General features: G+C 27.8%; 1 protein-coding gene across 7 annotated transcripts in view; it reads right to left on the bottom strand.

The window, feature by feature from the left end:
- The window catches only part of LOC121117918 (uncharacterized), an 87,375-nt gene that overhangs the window by 12,887 nt on the left and 62,333 nt on the right, over positions 1 to 12,155 (bottom strand). The gene's annotated exons all lie outside the window — the stretch shown is intronic.

Raw genomic sequence — 12,155 nt, 5'->3', positions numbered from 1 at the left:
TATCATTTTGTCCGCTAGGGATGCTGAGACTTCAATAAATATTTCACATAGCCAAGCTAACAGGTGCGTTTTGTCATTTTTTTAACTTTACTCGAACAAAGCCATTTATGTATAAAGATGTATCGTGATTTATTACTAACTCATGAGTAATGTCTGATAAACATTAAATATTTAATTATATCATTACTCATAATTCAATAAATTGCAATTTTCCATACACATTTAATGTGTCACAAATCCCTGATTGCTAATACATTTATGTACTTCTTTGGTGAAAAAGAAACTGTTATTTTCTAATTCACAAGTCAATTCTCATTCGATTCTCGAATAATTTTATTATTATATTGGTACAAATGATGATATCATACATTTTCCAGTGTTAGTTTTTTTAAGGATAAAAAGTTAAAATGGTTTTTAGTGTGCTCTGCGATATTCTACAAGGAAAAAAATGGGGAATCAATTTAGGGAAAAATTGTTTAAAACTTTTGAAAGATTCAATATTCTTCTAAAATAGTTATTTTTTAACAAAATCTAAATTTTGATGAATGTACAATCCTTCAAAAGTTTTTAGAGAATTTTACCCTAAATAATTTTTTCATTCAATTTTTTTCTAAAGAGAAAATCGCCCAGTACCCCCAAAAGATGATTAGTACATGCGTACTAATATAATAAAAAAAAAATTTGTTGATCCAAGGAGAATTAAATTCGAAATGATAAAATAACAGTTTATTTTTGATCAGACCAATTGAAACCCTTAAATACTTTAATACATTCAACACATCATTACCCAAAACCTCATAACGCACCGATTCAAACCCATAAGTGGAGTTTGCGAGAGGACCGGCCTCCCTCCTGATCCTTAAGATTTATGATATGCATATATATTTTCCCTACTTATTGTTAGTATGTCTGCATTTACAAATTGTCACAAACACAACAAATTTCAAACTCCACCTATGCTCAAACCTAGTATGTAAATCAATTTAAAATCCAATGGACTTAATGAAATACCAAAAAAAATTTGGCCATTGGAGTTTCAATTCAATAAGAAATAAGTGAATAGTTTTTAATTAAAATCAAGGAAATTATGGTAAAAAGGCATTATAATCTAATTGACAAAGCAAACTGTAATAATCGATAATAAATTTGTAATGATTTAAAATTTGGTTATATTTACCCGGGGTAACTATAACCAAAGCTAATTTAAGAACTCCATAAAGTGATGGGTAGACGACATATTTTATAAATATACATAAAAGTTATTAGATAACCTGTTTGCAATTTTAATTACAAAAGGAGTGAAAAAATGGATGGAGAATGGCACAAAATAGGATTGAAATTCAATATGGCATAAAAAACTGAAACAATAAATCATTGTTTTTATATTATTTGAAGAGTATAATTAATATTTAATAAGAAACATTGTCAAAAAAAGTATGTAAATTATTATTATTTGTTGAAACACAAAAACTTCTTAAATAAAAAAATATGTTCAACTCCATAACGCCATACATATAAGCGCCATATTTGAAACATGAGCTTCAAAATCCTTGATTTTGAGCAATTTGATAATTTTTTGGCTCAAAAAACTTCATATTTGTAATTGTAATTGATCTTATAAGAAAAGTCCATTTATTAGCAGGCCGTAGGAAGAAAAGAAAGGGGCAAATGAAGAAATAACATTTATTATTCATTAAAATAATCCTTAATCAGTTCATTTTCAACAATTTCCCTAGATAATAACATAACAAAAACATTATTTATCATGGGAATGATGAATAATTTAGAAGAAAAAAAATCAAATATACACTTACTTTGTCTATATCGAGTACAATTTGTAAGCAAAACATGATGTAAAACATTTTTTGATTACTAGTGACCAAGATAAAACAATGGTGTGATTTACAATATCGAAAGAATAATATATTATCCATAAATACATAATAAATAATTATATCATCAATGTATTATATTTTAAAGAAGACGGACTTGACTCAACCAGCACAATAAAACGAAAATTTTTAGAGGATAAGTAACGTTCAATCGATTTCGTCTCCATTGGAGACTTCTTCAGAAATATAATATATCAAAAATTTTAAATTCCCAAGCATTCACATAAAATTTAAAACTAGAAATGTTTAAAATAATATATACGATTACATTTATATATCAATACAATAATATCTAAGCAAGAGAGAATGAGAAACGCCACAAAACCTCCTACATACATACTACTTTATCAGATTATGCAGGAATAAATAAATTATTTTATATTTTTTGTGAAAATAGTACTTGTGATTAATTTACTACGATTTACACTTAATACAATTATATATTTATAAACATCTAGTAAGATAGTAAAATTGACTACTCCCATATGTCCCTTAAGTTTCTTGCATTAAAATCCATCGATATGGTAAATAATTGTTTTGTTCTAGTAGTTAGAAGGCGTCAAAGTCTAAAAAAAATAATTACTTTTCTCAGTGTGTACGTTTAGTTATTCAATACTTTCAGATATTAAAAACAACAGGTCTATATTAAGAATTTTTTTTTTTTAAATATCTTCACTGATTATAATATTTTAAAACTAATAGCAGAAGATTCCTTTATTATTCCTTTAAATTTTTGACGGTGAATGTGATGAAGAACATTATTTTGCAGTTATATATATGGGTCAAATTTTCAAGTGCAAGGCAAAACAATTAGCTTCTGAAGTAAATTATGATATTTACTAAAAAATTATAAAAATAACCTCTATTTAATTGAACACTAAAGAAAAAACAGTATTCAAAAATTTGAATAGTGGGATTAAAATGATGATTTATTCATTAGAAATATTGATAATGTGTCTTCAACCTTTATAAAAATTTATTTTGTCTAATTGTATTATACAATATAGTTTTTTAATAAATTGACTGCAATCTACTCTTATTTCGAACAATATACCCTTCACTGAACTAAAAAGGTATGAATACCCCTACTGTGTCTCCTTTAGTACGCTTTCTCTTCCTCATATTTAAGTATTCACAGATTAATAATAAAATATCGGAATATTTTCCGTGGACAAAAGCGCAACCTCTTATAAATTCATAGTTATATTACGAAAAAAGTGATTTTTTGAAAACGAAACTGTTATACAGTAAATTTTACGAGCGTTTAATTCAATGTTTATTAATTTCAGTGGGTATCTGTATCATATCAGCATCAACTCTTATAAACTGTACTTGTTCTAGCAACTGTACTTTAATATCGGATTTCTTATGTCCTCTCGAATTGAAGTGTTCCCCAGTGTCTCCCAACCATTTATCGACATATCTCATGTGATCGCTTACCTGATCTTTTAATCATCTCTTGGTTTAGCTGATATATTCCTTAGAGAATTCCATGAGGTTCTTTTAAATTCTGAGGGAATATACTATACATATACCACATTTTTGTAAAAAAATTCACGATCTCACAGTTAATATAAAATATTAATTCATGAATGCTTAGACAAAAAACAAAATACCGCCAAAATAAGAAATGGGCGTAGCATCTCAAAGTTTTATCTTCATTATTTCCCTTTTAAAAATTCATCTACTTAAGTACATCACTAATTACTCGATTCGACATAATATTCTATTTTTTTGTATAAAAGAAAATTTTGATTGTATGGCGAGGACCAATTTTTTAAATGACGTAATTACCAGAAGTACCGTTTCAAATCCCAATTGTGTATTATACCATTTTAAAAGCGTCAACATTTTGGTTCTACTTTGGCGCAGGTATACCATACAGCACTACTTTGAAAATAGTTGTATTATTAATTAAGAAGTTTCGTAATTAATACTTTAAAATGAGTCAATTTTGTGCAAATATGAGTTTTGATATATTGGTTGTCATACAGTAAAGTAGACAGTATATTTATGTATGTACATTTATTATCATGCAATAACTTGAGGAAGACATGACTAAACCATGAATCATTGCTATGTATGATTTTTATATGATTCATTTTAAATAGAACATTTCTATTTCGATCAAACCAAACGTTATGTTATGCACCAATATTGAAATGTTTCCATTCAAAATGGTTTCCAGAATTATCCAGATATGAGATTATTGTTAAAAAGAATGAACAAACAAACTTTATTCTTTTGACTACATCCCTTTGGAGACGACTTCTAAATAAATAAATCACATGGCCACTAAAAGGGAAATGGGAGATTCCACATTAAAACAACGTCTATAATCGTTAAGGAGGGAGTGGATCGGAGGAAGGAGTTTTTTCAACTTAAAACTACGTAAAGCTGAATAGTGTGCCAAGATGGCATAAGGGACGTCACATTGATCATGGGCAAAAATAAAAAAACGTTATTGGCCTTCTATCTTTTTTTTTTTTTTAAATAAAACCTTAAACTTAAAAAAAAATAGAAGTTTTCTTTGGATTTGAAGAGTTTCATAATTAATTTTGTACATACTTTCAACATTTTCTACCTGCTAATATTAAAATTTATTTTTGTGATATGTAATACTAACAGGACAACTAACTTGAAAGCTTGTTTTTGTACACCTGCGTTCACACAACTTGAGCACTCCAATAGTTATCTATGGCAAATCTTAATATGTCTCTTTCTCATTGCTAAGTCATGGTTGAAACAATTTTCTTTTTTTTGAAGCAGTTACAATTCTTATTATAAATAACACTATATACAAATAAATAGTATTTTCTATGTTTATAAGTAATTAATTACTTTGCGGTCATAGTAAGATTTTTGATAGATCCCTCCGTTCATAATCTTGCCGTCATGATTTCAGATTTGAATAAAATAATGATTTTAGTTTTAAGGTTGTTGAGTTGATGATACTTACTCCTTTTAACGCAGTATCTGTATCTTTTATAAATTGGTAAAGAATTTACAATAACATAAAGTATGTTTTTTACTCAGTTTGTGAGTTGAGTATTTGAAGAGTTATATTGTTACAATACCAAGTAGTCCATTAACATCTCAACATTTATTAATTTAAGAATGAATCAAAATGGAGTTATTAAAATTAAATCATATTTCGATATATTTTAGCATCAACAATTAGTTATATATCAAAACAAACTTGAGCTCTCTAGCTTACGTACAAGTCGAGAAAATGACACTTGAACATGACTGACAAATTTCCATTCGCGCACTCCAAGCAGTTGGGTGTCTCCAAGAATACCGTCTTCATCGTTACCAAGTCCAAAACGTAAGAAAGGAAGAATGCCTCTTTCAAAAATACCAAACTGAACCCAGAGGAGTAAAAAAAAAAACCCCAGGCCAATCCTCTCAATTCCATGAGGGCCCATGCAAGAAATCTTGGTGTTTCACGCCAGACTGTCCAGAGAGCTATCAAAAAGGGGGTTGGGAATAGCCTGGTGAGGGCAAAGAGGCCACTTTTGACACCAACAATGAAAGAAAACCATCTCCTCCGTTGCAAGAATATTTTGAATGAGTTTTCTGAGTTCTTTTAAACTCTTTTTTGACACTTTTGTCCGGCAATTGAGTAGAGTAATCACTCTTCCTTTGAAAACCCTTTATATTTTTAGTTTAGTGTATTATTCCTCAACTAAAAATATAATAATTGGCGAAGTAAAAAGTTCTGAGCGTTTTTTCGCTTTATTTTGACAATAAAATTAACATAGTTAGGATTATCTGATGTAGATGGTTCCAAACAGCTTTCTGGCTAATCTTTAGTTCTTGGAATAAATACTCACATGCCGGTTCAACTCGACGATTAACATGATTTTATTAACATTTTTGTCGTCCATATCACCAGAACAGAATTGTTGAAACTGCCGCTTTTCTATTGCATTCGATTGGGTATTGGGTCCATAAACAGCATTTTTTTTTTGGTCACCTGCTCTGCCTTTTCATCTTGGTCGTAGTGATACTGAAGGATGTATATAATTTTCATTTTTTTAACTTCATTTCGGAACGCGGTAACACACCACTGGCTTCACCAAACACAAAACTATAAATGAACTTTTTTTTAGTGAACAATTAATCTTTAAGCGCACTTTAAGCTTTTTTTGATTCAATTACTAAAAATATCTAGCGAAAAACGCTCAGAACTTTTAACTTAACCTTATACTTAATGTTCATGGACTTTGTAAGTCCTATAATGTCGATGTCAGCTGATTTTTCTAAATAAAATTTTGACAGTTTATAGACAAACCCCGAATCATACCTTTAATTTACCGGTAATGTCTAAAAGATGTCGAAAATGAACCTTTTAGAAGAAAAACAAAACTTTCAAAAAGGCAACTTTGAATGTATTATAGCTATTTAAACTTTTTTTTTTTACACAAAGTTGAAGGTGACATAAAAATGTATTCATAGTTTTATATAAAAATCTATTTTCTACTTCTTTTAGTCCACTGAATTTGTGATTGCAAAACAACATTTTGGAAATGAAATAATGTCTATGTCAGGTGAAAGGATTTTATAAAATTTTCCTATTTGATGGAGAAAAGTCTACAGAATACTAGATCATACCGTATTTTATCGGAGATATCCAGAAGTTGAGGAAAATTAACTTTAAAAAAAAAACGCAAATTTTAAAAAGTCGATTTTGAATATGTTAGAACTATTGTAACAAAAAAATAATTTACACAAAGTTGTAGCTTGAAACATGAAAAATAGTCTCCTAAAAATAAAAAAAAACACTAAATTATTGAGAGTAATTTGTGATAGAAGAAATGTATATATTTAATTTTTTTGAAAAACAACTACAACAACAACAAATAAAAATTACCCTCTAAAAGTAAGTATGACAATTTGATTGTGGTCCATTCTAGGCTTGTAAACTACCAAGTATGGGTTACAATTTTGCATACTTGTCATATTTTATCTTTCTAACTCGAAATTGGAGGCAACATAAGTGGAAAATTCGAATTCAATCACTTTGACTTTTTAATCATAAGGAAATAACTTTGCTAGGCGAAGTGATTCAATGTATTCCTGAGTATAAGCCATAAAAAGTGATCCCCTATACCTTCAGGATCATTCCTTAGTTAAAAAAGTCAAGGTAGCTCTCCATTTACACTAATTGCAATAACTTATTTTTAGTTGAACGGCATAATCATAGTTTTTGATAGGTAGTTTGAGTATTTATAATATGTATATGCTAACTTATTTGTAATTATTATCCATCAGAACTAAATTAAATTCTACAAATAAAGAAAAAATTTATTATATAGATTTAAAAAAATTAATTAATCCAATCAGCCTTAATGTAATCACTGATATTTAGATGTAACGAAAGCAGAAAGAACTCATGAACATTTAAATTTGAGTAAAAAAAAAAAAAAAAAAAAAAAAAAGGTTCTATTCCCAAAAATATATATCTTAATAAACCAAATTTTGTCTGTAGGAAAAAGATTGTCTGGAATAAAAAACAGTCTTTTTTTATTTATTAAATAACAATGTAGTCATATTAATTTGCTCTTTTCTTACATTGTTTGAACACCTCTATAAAATTTGTGTTTAAAAAATATAAGCTATAGAAAAAATATATGATAAAATATAATTTTGGAGCATGTTAATCCATTTTTGTGCAAATGTGGCAGTAAATATAAAGTCAAGCTGAAAATATTTTTATTAAAATTGAGCTAGACTACATTTGTATTATTCAACTAATTATTATCAACAAACTATTTACTATTCATTCTTTGAAAATTATCAAAAATTACTAGTCACAATGACATAATTAGAAATTAATAGATTCCATTTGTAAAACAAAATAAGATCCCAATTAAGTCACATAAATCAAATGAAGATTATGTAATACCTACTTATACCCTTGATCTCCTAACAGAAAGTATAAGTAAACACATATCTAAATATTTAGATCTTTGAAACTTTTTTCCTTCCTTTTGGTCGTTAAACTGATAGAAATATAACAAAACAGATCATAATAATATGTAATTCATACACTTTTTTGGCTAAATTATCAGTCCATCTAGTGATGTAACAAACATTCTTACATCCTTAATGGATTACATCACATTGCAAAATCTGCCCAGTGCCCCCAATAAAGATATTTGTAGCATAGTAATTAAATTCTGTAATGATAGTATTTTGTAAAAAAAATGTAGAAAACCTGAAATGCATAATAAAAAGTGAATATTTCGGAATTCGAGTAAAATATCTAGTGTTGAGTCGACTTGAGTAGAATAGAATTGAGTCGATAAAATAAAAAATACTAAGTAACTACACACTCCCGCTAGAAGGACACTTATTTATTTTAAATAGTTTTTTCTTTATGAGCTAAACGAATTTGAGCAAAATTTTTAAAATAATTTTAGTTCTAAATTTTTTTTAGCAGAAACTCTGATACATCGATTTCAAAGTTGCATTAATTTATGACAGACGTTTTATGAATGAAATTTATAATACTTAATTTAGACTCTTGGAACACAAAAATCTACACAATATAAATATTTTTGGCTGCTTTTAGTAATCATTTGATTGATTGTGTTTGAGAAATTTACATTAAAACTTCTTCTTGTCTAGTTTGTCTTCTGTCTTGAATAACCCCAGTAGAAATTATGGTTGATTAGAAAATCACTTAGGGACAGCAGCGCTACGAAACTCAAAATATTTCATGAGATCTAGGTATAATAATAATCAAGCCAACTCCATAAAATATGAAGTCGTCTCGGCTTTTTTCGGTTGTAAAAATCGACTCACAATTTAAGTCCTGTCAAAGAATTATAGACTAACGTTGAGTTAAACCGAGTCGATAATTACTCGAGTTGACATATCACTAGAAAATATTCTCTAAGAATCACTTGATTGGATTTTTACATAAATTTTGGCGTTGACTACTCTCATCTAATTATAAGTTTATAATATAAATCAAGGATAATTTAAGCATTATGTTGATAAATGTTAAATTCAATAAAAACATATATTTCATAAATGAACCTGCTTTTAACGGTCACGTTTTTAAATCAACGTAGACTATTGAGTACAAACTAAAGAAGAAGTGACTGCTTATAGATACTATCTTGATGAGTTGATGAATACAATATAAGTACCTATATGCACTCACATAAATAAATGTTTTCCTTACATTATTCCCTCCATATTGTAAGGTCCTAATATATACATAAGGATGTGGAAATTCGTGAAAATCCTCTTGAGCATACATTTAAAAAAATGTATATGTTAGTAATCTGCAATATATTGGTGCTCTTATTAATTATTTTCAAAATTCAAACGTATTAGCGAATAAGGAGCACTATACTTTATTTAGTAATCTTTTTCAGTAGATATGTCGTCTATCAAAGTTGTAAACATATATTTTTCTTTTTGATTTACACTCACGAGGATTTAGACTATTTTTCCATCTTTAGTTATACTATTACTGCTCAGGTGTAAATTTTATGCCTTATTGTAAACTTTTATCCGCTATTTCCAACTTTTGAATTATTCTAAAATACCAAACATGGTTTGATATGGTCACCTGCACTAAGTTGTCACTTTTTCAGTTTCCTCCTGACTGACTGCTTATAGGTTTGACTGTATTATTGAAAACTTTGAAAATAGGTAAATCATAAAAACATTTTCAATTATATTTCATTAATTATGCTTCAACTTTTTGTGTGGGCAAAAAGAAATTATTATATATAACTACGAATATAATGAACCTATTTTTTTCCAAGAAAATCCCACAGTAGATTTTTTTTCTTTAGCTATAGAGTCGTTATTTGAACTATCAGGCAATATATGTAATACTAATTTATTATTTTTGACTAATTGATTAATTATTTTCTTTAAAAAAAAAGACTTTATGAATAGGAATACCAATAATTAATCAAGTTTTATATTATTTATACAAATACTAGCATTGCTCGAAGTTATTTGTTAGACTATAAAACAAAAGATTTTCAACGTATTTCTTATCCATATTCATTATATAGCCATATACTTAGAAAAAAATTACTTTAATTTTAGCATTTATTTGAAAATTAATAATATTTTACAGAAAAAAAATATTTAATATAAAATGAAAAAAAAAAAATACAAATAAAGACTTATATTTAAACCATATTTGTATTAACAACTCTTTAGTAACCAACGGATAACTAAAAATGTTGTTTTTTTTCTGTTTTTTTTTTTTAGAAATAGGACACTCTGAGCTATGACTACGCACGCTCGTCACTACATTGTTAGTACTCAGACCAATTAGTCGCTCATATATTAAGCGTACACCCAAAAAGAGTTCTCCACCGAAAAACTTTGCTTTATTTATAGAGATATGTCTATCAGGCTCTACCGATAAGACAAAAGTTTGAAATTTGGTATTTATTTAATATATATTATAGTTATATGAAATAATAAAATATATATTTAACATTTTCATCTAAAGTAAAAAAATAACTATTAAATGTACATAAAATAGTTCCTTCATGGACGTGTTTTGTTTTGAAAATTTGTAAATATCAAGATATGCTGTTACTCAAAAATTATCGAGCTGAATACAGAATGACTTTAAAAAAAATTTAAGAAATGCTGATGAGAAGTTATTTCAACATTATTTTATCATCCTTATTATAAATTGTCTCATATAATTTTAGTAAATTTGTAAATAAATATACTTGTTTGGTAACACGTATAACGTGCATACATCGTGCAATGTTTTCATCGTTTTCGAACATTTGATGTTTTCATCTTCTTGTTGAGATGAATAAATGTCAAAATAAAAAATATTTTCTCATATCCAATTCTGAACTTTTATTATAGAGGTCCAATCTAATGTAATATTATAACATTTGCTATTAATAGAATTTTAATAATTGAAAAATCACATAACGTATAAAAATATCCATGATTAATTCAAATATGATTATGTTGTTCATAAAAATAAAAAAAAACACTCCAAAAAAGGATCGTCCATCTCCCTTAGTTATTCATGACATATTAGGGAAGCCAACCTAATTAATAGGTATTATTATCAATTATGAAGGCGTTCAATATATGACAAATAAAAAAAAGGCAAAAAAGCACTAAATAGCTCATCTACCTATAAAAAATAATCCTACTCAATAGCCTACAGTGGATATCTTGACAGGTTTTGAAATTAAATTCATATTATGTTCCCACTACTTAATAGCAACATAATACCTACTATGCCAGAATAGTTGAACATCTCGTCTAACTCACTATTAAAAAATGTTTTCCCACATCACAAAGAGTTTTTTTATTTGTGCATTTTAAAACTCTTAGTTGTATTTTGATCACAATTTCTCAAAGTTATGGCCTCTGTCTGATAAGTATAGTCTTGAACACAAGACTCTATCAGAAGTTTGTACTGCATTTATGGAATACCTTTAGTAAGTAAGTTTCAATCTAGGTTTATACCAGAGTACCGTAGACTCATGGGCTGTTCCAAGGTTGGACAAAAAGACTTTGCAGAGTTCTGTGAGAACTAGAGGAGGCTAAAGAAAGTATATGATGCTAGCCAAATAGCAGAAGTGAGGATTTTTACTCGATTATGATCCATGTTCATATTTTAATGACACGCAACCAAAGACTGAAATATATATTTTCCACAGGGAAAAAAAAAAATTTTTTTTTTTTTTTACTTGCTATAAAGTACTCTTTAAAGAATCTTATATATATGTAAACACTCAAGAAAAGCCTTAATACGATAGAAAGTATATAATAATTATAAAATTAAAATGAACTCGAATGAAATCTGAGGAGTCGAACTGTCTCGGTGATAATTTTGATGGACTTGGACTCGTGAACAATTACTTGAGCCGACTTGGACATGAAGTATGAGGACTTTTTTCAACCTCTGTAACTCTATTTGCATCACCAAACAACCTCGTTTGAGAAGTAAACATTAATTGGGCCTGTCTGAACGTTTCTATAGAATAGAAAATAAAAATATATTAAGCATATGAACATAAACATGAGCGTAAGTTCATCCAATGGATTGTCTTCAGCTTTTTGAGTTGAAGTATTAAATCCTTAAGAACTTACTTTACATTTAAGACAATCCAAGAATGATCTTTTTCCTAATTGACTCGGTGGTAAAGTTTTAATGTTGAGTTATGAAATAAAATTACAAATTCCATGATTTTTCTCAACTAGGATTTAAAGCAAAATTGCGAATAGTATCAAGGGTAT

Source organism: Lepeophtheirus salmonis, chromosome 1, assembly GCF_016086655.4.
Source record: "Lepeophtheirus salmonis chromosome 1, UVic_Lsal_1.4, whole genome shotgun sequence".
Lineage (NCBI taxonomy): Eukaryota > Metazoa > Arthropoda > Copepoda > Siphonostomatoida > Caligidae > Lepeophtheirus > Lepeophtheirus salmonis.
Note: the sequence above shows the minus strand (reverse complement) of the source record. Positions and strands in the feature narration are given on the sequence as shown.